We start from the raw sequence: 13,862 nt of genomic DNA, 5'->3' as shown, positions 1-13,862 counted from the left end.
TTTCAGCTTCTTGCCAGAATGCAAATTTAAGTGTCGTATATGCAAATCCAAGTGAGTTCGGAAATACTATTTAAGTAGCAGCATTTTGGAGTTTGCGGTAGAAGAGTTATTTACGAGTTTAAGCCACGTGTTTGCAAGTAGCTCTGTTGCTGAATATTTTGTGTTAGCCACTTACTTTAATTCATATAGATATAGACTTGGATTTAGATTGAAGAAGGAGCCAGTAGTGTAGTTAAAATTTAATTCATTCTGACTGTATGTATTATTTTATTTTGCGGTTAGAGACAAGTGGAGGTTAAATTGTGATCACCGAGTGAGTGTTTACTTTAGTTAAAATAAAAATGTTATTATAAACTTTAGTTACTTTAGTTAAAATAACCTTTGTCGTCTGTCATCTGTTTTTTTCAAGACATAGCGAGAATTCCGTACTTCGTCTTCGTCAGGGTCTACATTTTATGCTCCCCAAAAAAACGAGAGTCTGCAAACTTGTTTTTCTAAAATTATTTGAATAATTTGTCTGGTTATGCGGATTATATAAAATCAGTTTTTGTTGTCGGTGAACCATCGAGTATGTTCTAGCTAATCCCATTTCGTATCTCCTTTCTATGCTGCCACTGTAGAAGACATTTGCTATTAGAATGTGTGCCATTTTCTTTAGAATGATACTAAGGTATTCAATGATGAATCATGAACTGTGTCTTTAGATGCATCCTTCTCTTGATTCGAAAAAAAGCAACACCCCTTTTGAAAAAAAGCAATAACCCTTTTAATTAACCTATTGACACTAGTTTAGTACGCGTCTCCCTGAAACGTCACACTCGCAAGTGGCTTTACTGTTCTTTTTTTTTTTTGTTTTTGTTTTATAATTTCCATGAATAATAATATAGATAAGATGTGATACATACCAAGCTTTGATTGTTTTTAGAGCTACGGTATATTTACCAGTGGTCCCATCTTCTAATTTGAACTCGTTTACTCTAAAAACTTTGTGAATTGCACAGAAATAGCCACTTTAACCTGCTAGCGAAAAAATCCCTCTACTTTTTTCTTCCAAAATTTTATTTAGCTTTGACCATTGAGTTATTTGCAATTTTCTACGAGGGCTATTTCTAAGGTCAGGCCCGGTGGCGCTGTGGCTAGCGCATCGCGCAGCAGCACCACAGGTCGGGGGGTTTACTCAGCCTTTCATCCCATGATTTCCATCACTTGGGTCAATAAAATGAGTACCAAGTTTGCTTGCGCACTAAACACTAGGGGTCCTGCACACAGCTGACCACTTGTTCAGGGCATATGCTTATGCACCCTGGGGCCCACGGTCAAGAAAGCAGATTACGGGCACTGTGCAGGCCTTGGCCCACTAGGGCTGTTAGGCCATTAAGTTTTTTTTTTTTTTTTTTTTCCCTAAGGTCACTTTTGCAATAAATTCCTGCAGAGTGATCACATAAAAAGTCTTGCCCAATAATTTCTCTATACTTGACAGCTGGCATCCGCAACTGAACAATTATTAAGATTAATATTTAATAACTTCATGGGCATAAAACACAAATTAAAATGATACGACAGAAATATTTACAAAATTTTAAATCCGAAAGATGAAATACAATAAAAATATCAAATAAATAAATAAATATAAATAAATAAAAGCCTAACCTCAAAGATAAAAGTAAATTGTATAAATTATTTACTCAAATCTAATTATAAATAAAAGCCAGGCCTCAGCGATAAAAGTAAATTGTATAAATTACCTACTCAAATCTAATTATATATCCACATGCAAGTGTTTCACAAATATTTAACTTTTTTTTTATACACTGGGCATCTTTTGAAGAACGTATCATAATTAGTATAATAATCTGTATGAAATGTTTCATTTGAAAATCGGCAACTAATACAACACAGTTTTTCTTCCGTACAGCGATGTTTTTCATATCTTATGCAGCTTTTTAGCAGAACATCTTATGCCTCTTTTTGCAGTATTTTTAGTCTGTCCGAATTTTATACATTTTAAACAGCGCTTGGGCTGAAGAAAAATCCTAACTGGGTAAGATTTAAATATAATGTTCAATGTGTTACTCTCCAAGATTTCCACTTGACAGTTTGCATTAATGTCTAAAACTCTGTGACTAGCATAATTTTCTCTACCTTTATTCGTATAAAATAGAAAATGAACACAATCACCAGAAAAGGTTGCATCCACTCTAAACTTTTCCAAAATTTCTTCATTTTTTATAAAATTAGAAACATTATACATAATAACTTTAGATGGGATAAATATCCTTCTTTTCATGTTATGTAGAGAAATTATCTGATAGCGTTATAAAAAATTAGGTGAATGATTTTATGATTTATGGAAATTTAAATTTTATTTTGATTCTGAATTATTTAATTTAAGGCTTTAATTTTGGGGAGAAACAGATGCTTCGGGAAATATTATTTAGTATAAATGAATATTATTTATTTTCTTTTATTTGCAAATCTTGTACAAACTTTTATTCATTGTGAAAGAAGCAGGGAAAGGGAGGCAATTTTCGCCAAGTCATGATTTCGCGCGCTTTAGAATGTTCGAGAAAGAATTTTCATTGTTAGTTGACCTTAAGAGAGGAAAGTACGTGACGGAAAGGTCAAAGGTTGCTACTTGTCTTTCAATGTAAGTCATTCAGGTTTTTGGCGATTGAGGGTCCGGTTGTTGGCTAAGTGAAGAAGGGCGCGCATGCGCGATCACCCTTATTTCCGCATTCTGGAGTTGAAAACGAAGATTTTGCCATAATTAAGGGGGCGATAAGTGAAGCCATAGTGGGAGCCCGTTTTGTGAAGGAGACGAAGGAAATTCGAGTTGGATACACACTTATTTTTTGGCTGACTCTCTGACTGACTCGCTGATTTTCGGGCTTGCTGGACAAAATGTAATTACGAAGCGGGATTTTTTCCGGCGGGGAGCGGCAAATATGCTCCCCGGCCGCGTTTGGTTAAGAGGCGAGACTCTCTTACACACTTACTCTGGACTCGCTTAGGCACTCACTGCTTGGATTCGCTGACTTTCGGGCTTGACGGACTTGTTGACGGAGACTGAGAAAAAACTTGTGGGTGTTGCGAAGGAGAAAGGAAAAGATTTAGTCGGCATCGAGCAGTGCTTCCGGCGGGGAGCGGCAATTATGCTCCCCGGCCGCGGGTTTTCTCAAAAATGCGAAGAAAAAAAAAACTGTTGAGCGAATAACAAAAAAATTAACAGAGACTTGGGTCTCTATCTGTATCGGCAAAAGTCAGGACGATGTCCTCTGAACTCCGGCTTGAAAACAGAAGGAATTATGTCACCTTAGACAACTGGAAGCCTGCGTTAGCCGTTCTCTAAAATGCCTAGCTTAATTGTCTACGTTTTCCTTGGTGGAGCTGAGAGTCTAGGCAGACAGCCGTGCGGTGTAAGCTGTTCTCTTGCTTCCAATAGGAATAATTTTCTTCTATGGAAACCAGTAGCAGGCGTAAGATTTGACGGTATAGCTGATGTAATTTATTGTCGTGCCGTTCGAGTTTCTGGCTTGCGGATTTGCCAAGTGGCGTAAGGATAGAGCTAAGATATGAGCTCTCCTCCACTTCAAGATGTCCACTCAAGATAAGTATTATTTTTTTTGGTGTGTTGGAACTTTAGGCAAGTTTTTTCAAAAACGTCCTTAGCAGTAAAAAAAAAAAAAAAAAAAAAAACAACGTCGAATCTAAAATTTAACTCTCAGGCCATAAATTGTTCCCTTTCCTTTCTTTTAAATCACCAGACAAACCTTAAGTTTTTTTATGAATTTAAATGAACAGACTCTCAGATGAGGTTAAGATTTTTCTTATTGTGTTGTAATTGAATAAACTGATATGTAATCTGGAACCTCTTACAGTATGTTTTCTTTATATATTTAATATGAACTTTTCCTTTATATCTTGTATATGTTTTATGTTTTCGATCCTCTCACGGCGCGGTCCCGGAATGCATTTTTTTCACAACGCAAAAATGCTGTACGCGTTTCACTATACGGTCACTACCTTTAACGGCAAGTAGTTTCATATTTAACATTTAACGTTATAGGAATTTAAGATATAACATTGGTCAAGATGTCTTTACCAGATAAGAAATTTTTTTTTGGATTGAATTCTCACGGTAATCTATATAACATTGGTACCCTGAAGTAAAGCTATTTAACAATGGTCTCGAAACTTTTTAACATAACATTGGTGCCGTGACCAGGATACCCGTGATTACCCGTGAAGCTTGCTCTTGGGATGAGTATGAACCGGCGAGCCGAAATTTCCTAGCAACAACGTTTCTGACCTGAGGCTGAAAAACCCTCTTCCTTGCGGCGTGCTGGTAAAGAGGCGAAATTTGAACGAGTTACCTGCGTGTTGACATAGGACTTTCAGGACCAAGCGGATAGCCGTCCTGGGCAGCAGTGCTCCTGTTTCTGTTCTACAGTAGTGAAGTGGAGTCTACATTTTTAGAACCAGTGTCAAGATGAGCCCGGCCGACATCAACGCGGGATAAGATAAGAGTCCTCCACTTCAAGATGTCCACCAACCAGATAAGTTATATATATATTTTTTTTTGTGTTTATTCGATCCTCTCACGACGAAACATTCTTCATAACACTGGTGCCGTGACCTCTGCTTAGTGAAGGATCGAATCAGTAATTGATTTTGAATTTACCTATTTTTTAGTAATTTACTGTTTTAATGAAGTTGTTAATACTAGAGGATAAATTTTGAGAATGTGTGTGAATTTCAGGAATTTTGGACTTTAACGTTAGGCAAACAGAATTGAACTTTAAAATTAGGAAAAATATATATTTTAATGTAGCAGAATAGGTACTGTACATTTTTACTGTTGAAAATCCTTGAGTGTTTTCTGGATGTATATTTTTGATTTTCGACGTACTGATTTATGATACAAGATGGAAAATGAATTATTTCACGATAATCCTATGCTATTTGTATATCCTTGTAACAAGTTTCGAGTGCTTGTCTTTAAAAACTGGACTCATTTTTTGAGCACTTCTAAGAGAAAGAGATTAAAGACTCTAATTATTTTACTGGATGAGACAAGCCATAGCTATGCGTAGCTAGAATTTTTTTTTTTTGTGTTTTTGCTACTTATTTAACCTAGAATCTTGTGTAATTGTGAGGGGTAACGCTAGAGAAATTTTGATTTTTTTGAATTAATTGAATAATATTTTGTGAAATGTATGTAATGTTTTCATGATTATCTAGTTTACCAAGTATCTTATTATTTTTTTGATTACATTGTTTTGATATGATTCCAGTATATTGTGTAATGTGTTAGAAAATTTAATTTAGTATTGAGCAATGAATTTTATAAGTTCTGAAGGCATAATGATACAAATGAATGAGTAAAAATTGTAGATTGTTTTTTAATTGCCAAATTCTGTTTTAAGGTTAACATGGGTTAGATTTGAATTTTTGCCTGAGATCAGCAATAGTGATGTTTGCATATTTAATTTTTTTTTGGATTGAATTCTTCAGCTTGAGTGAAGTTCTAATTAGTTAATGAGTCAGAGTAATTGAGATTAGTTATCTTCTGAGTTTAAGTTTGTGAAGAGTTGTCATGTGAGAATTGTTTAAACAGTAGAAATAGAGTTAGTCTTGTGAATTGTAGAAAGTGAATTTTAATGAGAATTTTGTGACAACGGGAATTTGTTTTGTGAAAATGTTTGAAATAAGTTTGAGAAGATTAGTTACTTATGCTCTGTACTCATGTGTGGGAATTTTCTGTTGATTACAAGTAGTTTGTCTTGAATTTGCTAGTGAATCGTAATAGATTTGATCTGAGTTATTGAATTTTCTTTCTTGGTTGGACTTGTTGCGGAATTTGGGGTCAATTCTTGTTTTGGTTTGACTTATTAGTATCAAGATAGTTGTATCAAGTTTGTATGTTGTTTTCTGGTGGTTTCTGCCAAGGTCCGTAAAATGTAAGTTCTCTGATGTTTAGTTTCTGTGGAAGAATTGAGATTTCTGTGGTCTTAGGAAAATAGAAGAATTTGAGTTATGGATTTCATTTGTGTGATTTTTAGGGATTTTTTGAATTATGAGTTATGAGTATTTTTTTTAGTTTAGCACTTTTGAGAACTTTGCATTTGTTGCTTGCAGTTAGGTCTTGCGTGAAGTTGTAATGTCCTGAAAGCTCGTTTTCTTGTAAATACTTGCACTTCATGGTGGCACTTGACCTCTTACACCGGGGGCAAACAGGAACTTGTTATCTGAGAAATCTATTGTTGTATCTCTTTCATTGTGTTGGTTCAGGATTGTAACGTTTCAGTCAGCGCACTTTTCTTTCCGAGATAAGAGATCTTATGTTGTTTTTCAACGTGTCTGGGGGTTTGCTTGATACGTAAAGTTTGAGTCTGTCATTTATAATACAGCGCTTTTCTCAGCTTACATGGACGCGGTAAAGAGTTACTTTGTTTCTTTTGTTTGGGTGGAAGTGTTTCTGAAGGCTGCTACTTAGGTTACTATACAACGTTTTGGAAGTCTGATGCAGAATGGATCTCAGTTTTTGCCTAAATTGGGGGGTTTGTTTTGAACACTTTGTTGATTTGTGATATTTTATTTAGTGTTCTAGTAACGTGCTTCAGTCCAGCTTTGATTGATTTCTTTGACTAGTTGAATTTTTTTTGTGGACTTAAGGGATTTTTTAGAATTACTGAATTTTTTTTTGGTGTTGTCTTACTAAGGGGACTTAAGTTTGGTGTTGTTACTCACTAGTGTTTACTTTGAGGTTTGAAATTTTTAGCGACACTTCACTTTTGCTGGTTGATTTTTTTTGGCTTGATTTGAATTACAGTGAAATATTTTTGACTTAATATGGTTTACTGCTTATGTGTGTATTTGTTTAGGTATTGCAGTTTAAAAATATTTTTTTTAGTATCGCTGATCTCATTGCTCATTTGAATTATGTACGAAATTTTTACAGTTTAATTGTATTTTCATTTTATGTCTATATGTGTATCTTGGTAGTATCTGTTTGTAATTATTGGTCAAACGTCATTTTGTATATACATTAGGTTGTATTATTACTATTATTTTTGTGTGTTTTGGATAAAATTCTAATTGGTATTTGCACAGCGTATTCGTTATGTTCATTCTCGGAATTGATTTTGGTTGGATTGAATTTTTGGACAATCACGTTTTCCTTCTTTCTGATCTTTGTGTGGGGTATTTTCGGCTGGTTCCGAGGTTCCTTGTGTTGTAACGTTCTTTTCTTTTCTAATGCTTGGCCCTGATCAGGCCGCTTCTGTTCTTAGACGTGACTGTTTGGGATTCAATCTTAGAAGTTATTCAATTTCGTAGTACTTAGGGGTCTTTACTCCTTATTTGAATACGTTCATGTGACATATTTTATTTGGAATTGTTTGAATTATTAGTGTGTTTATTTTCTCAGGAATGTATTTTATGTATCTGCGGCGCGTTAATTATCTTATTGATTGATCTTAGACATATTTTGTTTGTGATTAGCGCCTTATTTTTATTTTTATTTTTGTATGTGTTCTGAGTATTTCTAGGTTTAATTAAGTGATTTAATTGATGTTTTTGATTAATTATTTTTGATGATCTTCCTTGAGTATTTTAATTAGTAATTGCTTTGATTAATCTTGTTGTTTTACTTGCACATTTTGGACTTGAAATTTAATGTGTCAGTAACGTCACTGTTACCAAGGAGTCGTGTGAAATATTGTTACATTATGTTATCCTTTAGCCTTATTGCACAGTATGCGTCATGGTATTTCAAGAAGTGTCTGTCTGCTAAATTTTGGTAAACCAAAATTTAATTCCTTAGGGGAAAGGAATGTTATGTAGAGAAATTATCTGATAGCGTTATAAAAAATTAGGTGAATGATTTTATGATTTATGGAAATTTAAATTTTATTTTGATTCTGAATTATTTAATTTAAGGCTTTAATTTTGGGGAGAAACAGATGCTTCGGGAAATATTATTTAGTATAAATGAATATTATTTATTTTCTTTTATTTGCAAATCTTGTACAAACTTTTATTCATTGTGAAAGAAGCAGGGAAAGGGAGGCAATTTTCGCCAAGTCATGATTTCGCGCGCTTTAGAATGTTCGAGAAAGAATTTTCATTGTTAGTTGACCTTAAGAGAGGAAAGTACGTGACGGAAAGGTCAAAGGTTGCTACTTGTCTTTCAATGTAAGTCATTCAGGTTTTTGGCGATTGAGGGTCCGGTTGTTGGCTAAGTGAAGAAGGGCGCGCATGCGCGATCACCCTTATTTCCGCATTCTGGAGTTGAAAACGAAGATTTTGCCATAATTAAGGGGGCGATAAGTGAAGCCATAGTGGGAGCCCGTTTTGTGAAGGAGACGAAGGAAATTCGAGTTGGATACACACTTATTTTTTGGCTGACTCTCTGACTGACTCGCTGATTTTCGGGCTTGCTGGACAAAATGTAATTACGAAGCGGGATTTTTTCCGGCGGGGAGCGGCAAATATGCTCCCCGGCCGCGTTTGGTTAAGAGGCGAGACTCTCTTACACACTTACTCTGGACTCGCTGAGGCACTCACTGCTTGGATTCGCTGACTTTCGGGCTTGACGGACTTGTTGACGGAGACTGAGAAAAAACTTGTGGGTGTTGCGAAGGAGAAAGGAAAAGATTTAGTCGGCATCGAGCAGTGCTTCCGGCGGGGAGCGGCAATTATGCTCCCCGGCCGCGGGTTTTCTCAAAAATGCGAAGAAAAAAAACTGTTGAGCGAATAACAAAAAAATTAACAGAGACTTGGGTCTCTATCTGTATCGGCAAAAGTCAGGACGATGTCCTCTGAACTCCGGCTTGAAAACAGAAGGAATTATGTCACCTTAGACAACTGGAAGCCTGCGTTAGCCGTTCTCTAAAATGCCTAGCTTAATTGTCTACGTTTTCCTCGGTGGAGCTGAGAGTCTAGGCAGACAGCCGTGCGGTGTAAGCTGTTCTCTTGCTTCCAGTGGGAATAATTTTCTTCTATGGAAACCAGTAGCAGGCGTAAGATTTGACGGTATAGCTGATGTAATTTATTGTCGTGCCGTTCGAGTTTCTGGCTTGCGGATTTGCCAAGTGACGTAAGGATAGAGCTAAGATATGAGCTCTCCTCCACTTCAAGATGTCCACTCAAGATAAGTATTATTTTTTTTGGTGTGTTGGAACTTTAGGCAAGTTTTTTCAAAAACAACCTTAGCAGTAAAAAAAAAAAAACAACGTCGAATCTAAAATTTAACTCTCAGGCCATAAATTGTTCCCTTTCGTTTCTTTTAAATCACCAGACAAACCTTAAGTTTTTTTATGAATTTAAATGAACAGACTCTCAGATGAGGTTAAGATTTTTCTTATTGTGTTGTAATTGAATAAACTGATATGTAATCTGGAACCTCTTACAGTATGTTTTCTTTATATATTTAATATGAACTTTTCCTTTATATCTTGTATATGTTTTATGTTTTCGATCCTCTCACGGCGCGGTCCCGGAATGCATTTTTTTCACAACGCAACAATGCTGTACGCGTTTCACTATACGGTCACTACCTTTAACGGCAAGTAGTTTCATATTTAACATTTAACGTTATAGGAATTTAAGATATAACATTGGTCAAGATGTCTTTACCAGATAAGAAATTTTTTTTTTGGATTGAATTCTCACGGTAATCTATATAACATTGGTACCCTGAAGTAAAGCTATTTAACAATGGTCTCGAAACTTTTTAACATAACATACTGTATTGCTCAAACTTTGCTTTTCTTTAATAGCCTTGTAGAGACATTATGTTGTTTCGAATAACATAATGTCTCTACATTTCGAATAACATAATGTCTCTACAACATAATCTCTCTATCCTTATTGTTTCATAAGAATAAATTGAATTTAATTATAAAAAATTAAATTTAAATATAAATTTAATTAAATATTCTTTGCGCCATTGCTGCAAGGAATGAAATTAAATTTAAGCAAATTAAAATTTAATTTTTAACAAACACGTATAAAAGTAAAAAAGCAAATTTAAATCCTAAAAAAAAACTAAAATAATTTTTCAAAAAATTTTAAAAAAATGGGCAAACATATAAAAGATTTAATTCTCGAACTAATCTACAATATCATTTAAATTCAGAAGCATAAGCAAATCAAGTGCAAAATCAATCCATGAAAATAAATTCACTAATTTAGCAAATTAAAATTAAACTAAATAATTTTTTTAAAAATGCATAAGTGAATGACGTTGAGTAGGCAGGAGACAGACTTATCAAGGGGAAGTTGCTTCCAAATCTAACTCTTCAATCATTCAATTCGTGTTTCGTCATTCATGCAGGCAAGGGTAAAAGTCAAAACCAAAAGTAATACCAATAAAGGTGGTACCCTTAGAAATTAACATTTAAGAATTAACATTTAAGAATAAAGTTCTAAAAGGAAAATACTAATGAAGTCTTTTGAAAAACAAGCAAGTAAAGTCAAGAATTAAATTAAACTTTTTTTAAAAAAATTAAATTTTTTTTAAAATTAATTCCCTATAAAAAATCTAGAAACCAATGTATTTTAGAAACCCTTGTCTACAGAAACCTCCCCGAGACGAATATGCATATCAAAAAAAAGAAACTAAAAAAGAACTAGACATAAACCAATAAGAAACAAAAAGAACTAATTCACAATTTTTAAAAAAACAAATATATATTTAAAAATATAATTTCATATTTAGAAAATACTTAAATACTACATAAAAAATTTTAAGAAATACTTAAAGCAAGTAAATAGTAAGTTTTAATTCTAACTTACCTACTATAGGAGTGTTGGGGTCTGCAAAAGTGTTGTAAAAGAGAAGTAAGTGTGTTCTTCAAAATATATAGTTGGCGCTTATGTAGGTAAAGTTGAGTGTCAAGATGCTATCTTTGTTATAGTAAAAATTTTTTTGTAAACATTAATATTAAAAACTAAATTTAAAATTAAAAATCCTAAAGGTAGTAATTAAGTAACTGAGCCAATCAAGAGATGTAAGTTAGCTTGAAGGAAAATAAAGTTAAGTGGTATTGTGAATAAAAAATGTAAGCTGTTTGTAATGTGAAATGTGTGTTCTGTTGAAAAATTGTGTAAAAATTGTAAAAAAATTGTAAAAAACGTAAAGTGAAAAATTTTTTGTGTGAAAATGGCAAATTGAAGTAATTAAGAAAAACTGAAATATTTTAAAATTAAAGTTTTAAAGTAAAATTTCTCAAAATTTTTGAAACGAAGTATTAAAAAAACCTCTAAAAATCTTCAGAAATTTAAAAAATTCCCGAGGAAGATAATTAAAAGTTATATTTAATGAAAGAAAATATGAAAAGTTTAATGAACTTGATTTCAATTGGTATATCAAAACTTAACTAAATACTGGCTAAAGTATGGAAAATTAGAAGAAGAAGATTAAAATCTTACTCAATTCGGGCTATAATTGAGACTTTTGAAAAGATTTGGCCCTTTATTAGTAAAAGGAAAGAATCCAGTATTGATTAAATATACATATTTACAAAATATTTACAATAAAAATTTACAAGATAATTTCTCTACTCTTTTATATCCTTCATTACCCTCCAGCTAAGGTTTAAGGTAATGTTATCATATCCAAAAGAGCGAAAAAATTATAAAGTAAAGTTAAGGTCTGCCTTTTTAATATATAAATTAATAAATTTTGGTGGTACTTGGTTATCAACTTGAACATTAATTAGTTTTATTATTTCTTCTTTAAATCGTCTATTTCAGTAATTATATTTTTTATTCTGATTATTTGGCTATGAAACGTGTTTTCTATTACTTTTCTAGAGATATTAGAGTTCCAATTAATTAGTTTAATAGTATGAAAATGGAAATTCCTTCTTTTATCAAATAATTTAATTTTGCTGTGTTTAAAAATTTGTAGGTCTAGGAATTCAATAGTATATTGATTCCTATTCGTTTTATTAAGTGTTAAACTATTTGGGTAAATTTTGAATTGCTCAAAAGTAGAATTATTATTGAAAGTTATAATATCATCTATGTATCTAAAAGTATGAGCAAATAGCTTTAATTCAATTTTATTTAAACTTAGTTGGAATTTATATTCAAAAGTAAAAAGAAATAGGTTACAAATTTGTGTAGAACTGTTTGCTCCCATAGTAATTCCTCTAACATGCTGAAAGATCTTATTATTGAATTTAATGTATTAATGCACAATTCAGAAAACTATTTAATGTAAATTTCTAATTTAATGTAAATAATGCACAATTCAGATAAGTATTCCATCTTTCAATACAAAGGATGTCAAGTATGCCAGGAAAATGTTGTGGGAGTTGCATTAAACTAGTAAAATTTTCTTCTAATGGTAGAGAAGTATAAAGGTTTTCAAAGTCATAGCAGTTAATGTTCTTGATTGTTAAACTTTTAAAACTGCTGAGAACTGGAGCATTATTATAAATAATCCAACTATAATTGTGTTGTTTGTTAACGAGATGTTGGATTAAATTACAGATTTTTTAAGTATAATTGCAAATATGTAATCTATATTCTTTTTATAATTATTTGTTTCATTAGCAATAAATCTAAATTTGAGCGGTGATTTATGAAATTTTGGGAGAGCATATAGATTTGCTAATCTATTGTAGCTAGATGGTTGTGAAATTTGCAGTTTCTTATGAAATGCTTTTAGCTTTTTTGCAATAACATTTTCTTGAAGATTGGTGAGTTTGTAAGTAATGGTATTATTAAGTTCAGTTTTAATTAATGATACATAAAAAAATTTTCATATTATGCTAAAGTTATTATTATTAAAAGGTACCAAATTTAGACCAGTACTAAAAATTAACAAACATCACAGTTTTAAAAGTTTCGTAAAAAATATAGACGAATTTATAGTTAAAACTAGTTTCAAATTAAATATTCCAAATTCTACCTTTATGGCTTGGAAACATGCAGTATTAGAAGAACTCAAGCAAAAAATTCGAAGAATTGAATTTAATAGCAATTTACAGTGGAATATTCTCATTCCTCTTTTACAGGATTTAAAACAAAAGTTCATAATTACCAAAATTGACAAAGGCAATAGTAACTTTAGCATAATATGAAAATTTTTTGTCTCATTAATTAAAACTGAACTTAGTAATGCCATTACTTACAAACTCACCAATCTTCAAGAAAATGTTATTGCAAAAAAGCTAAAAGCATTTCATAAGAAACTGCAAATTTCACAACCATCTAGCTACAATAGATTAGCAAATCTATATGCTCTCCCAAAATTTCATAAATCACCACTCAAATTTAGATTTATTGCTAATGGTACAAATAATTATAAAAAGAATATAGATTACATATTTGCAATTATACTAAAGAAAATCTGTAATTTAATCCAACATCTCGTTAACAAACAACACAATTATAGTTGGATTATTTATAGTAATGCTCCAGTTCTCAGCAGTTTTAAAAGTTTAACAATCAAGAACATTAACTGCTATGACTTTGAAAACCTTTATACTTCTCTACCATTAGAAGAAATTTTTACTAGTTTAATGCAACTCCCACAACTTTTTCCTGACATACTTGACATCCTTTGTATTGAAAGATGGAATACTTATCTGAATTGTGCATTATTTAATAACTACATTAAATTCAATAATAAGATCTTTCAGCAAGTTAGAGGAATTCCTATGGGAGCAAACAGTTCTACACAAATTTGTAACCTATTTCTTTTTAATTTTGAATATAAATTCCAACTAAGTTTAAATAAAAATGAATTAAAGCTATTTGCTCATACTTTTAGATACATAGATGATATTATAACTTTCAATAATAATTCTAATTTTGAGCAATTCAAAATTTACCCAAATAGTTTA

At 32.2% G+C, this 13,862-nt stretch overlaps 1 protein-coding gene across 1 annotated transcript in view; it reads right to left on the bottom strand.

Moving 5' to 3' along the window:
• Positions 1-13,862, bottom strand: part of LOC118195281 (uncharacterized) — an 81,054-nt gene that overhangs the window by 4,335 nt on the left and 62,857 nt on the right. The window lies entirely within an intron of this gene.

This window comes from Stegodyphus dumicola, chromosome X1, assembly GCF_044657685.1.
Source record: "Stegodyphus dumicola isolate Sdum_Otavi_A_Nest chromosome X1, ASM4465768v1".
Classification (NCBI taxonomy): domain Eukaryota; kingdom Metazoa; phylum Arthropoda; class Arachnida; order Araneae; family Eresidae; genus Stegodyphus; species Stegodyphus dumicola.
The sequence above is the reverse complement of the archived record's forward strand: the minus strand, read 5'-3'. Positions and strand labels throughout refer to the sequence as shown.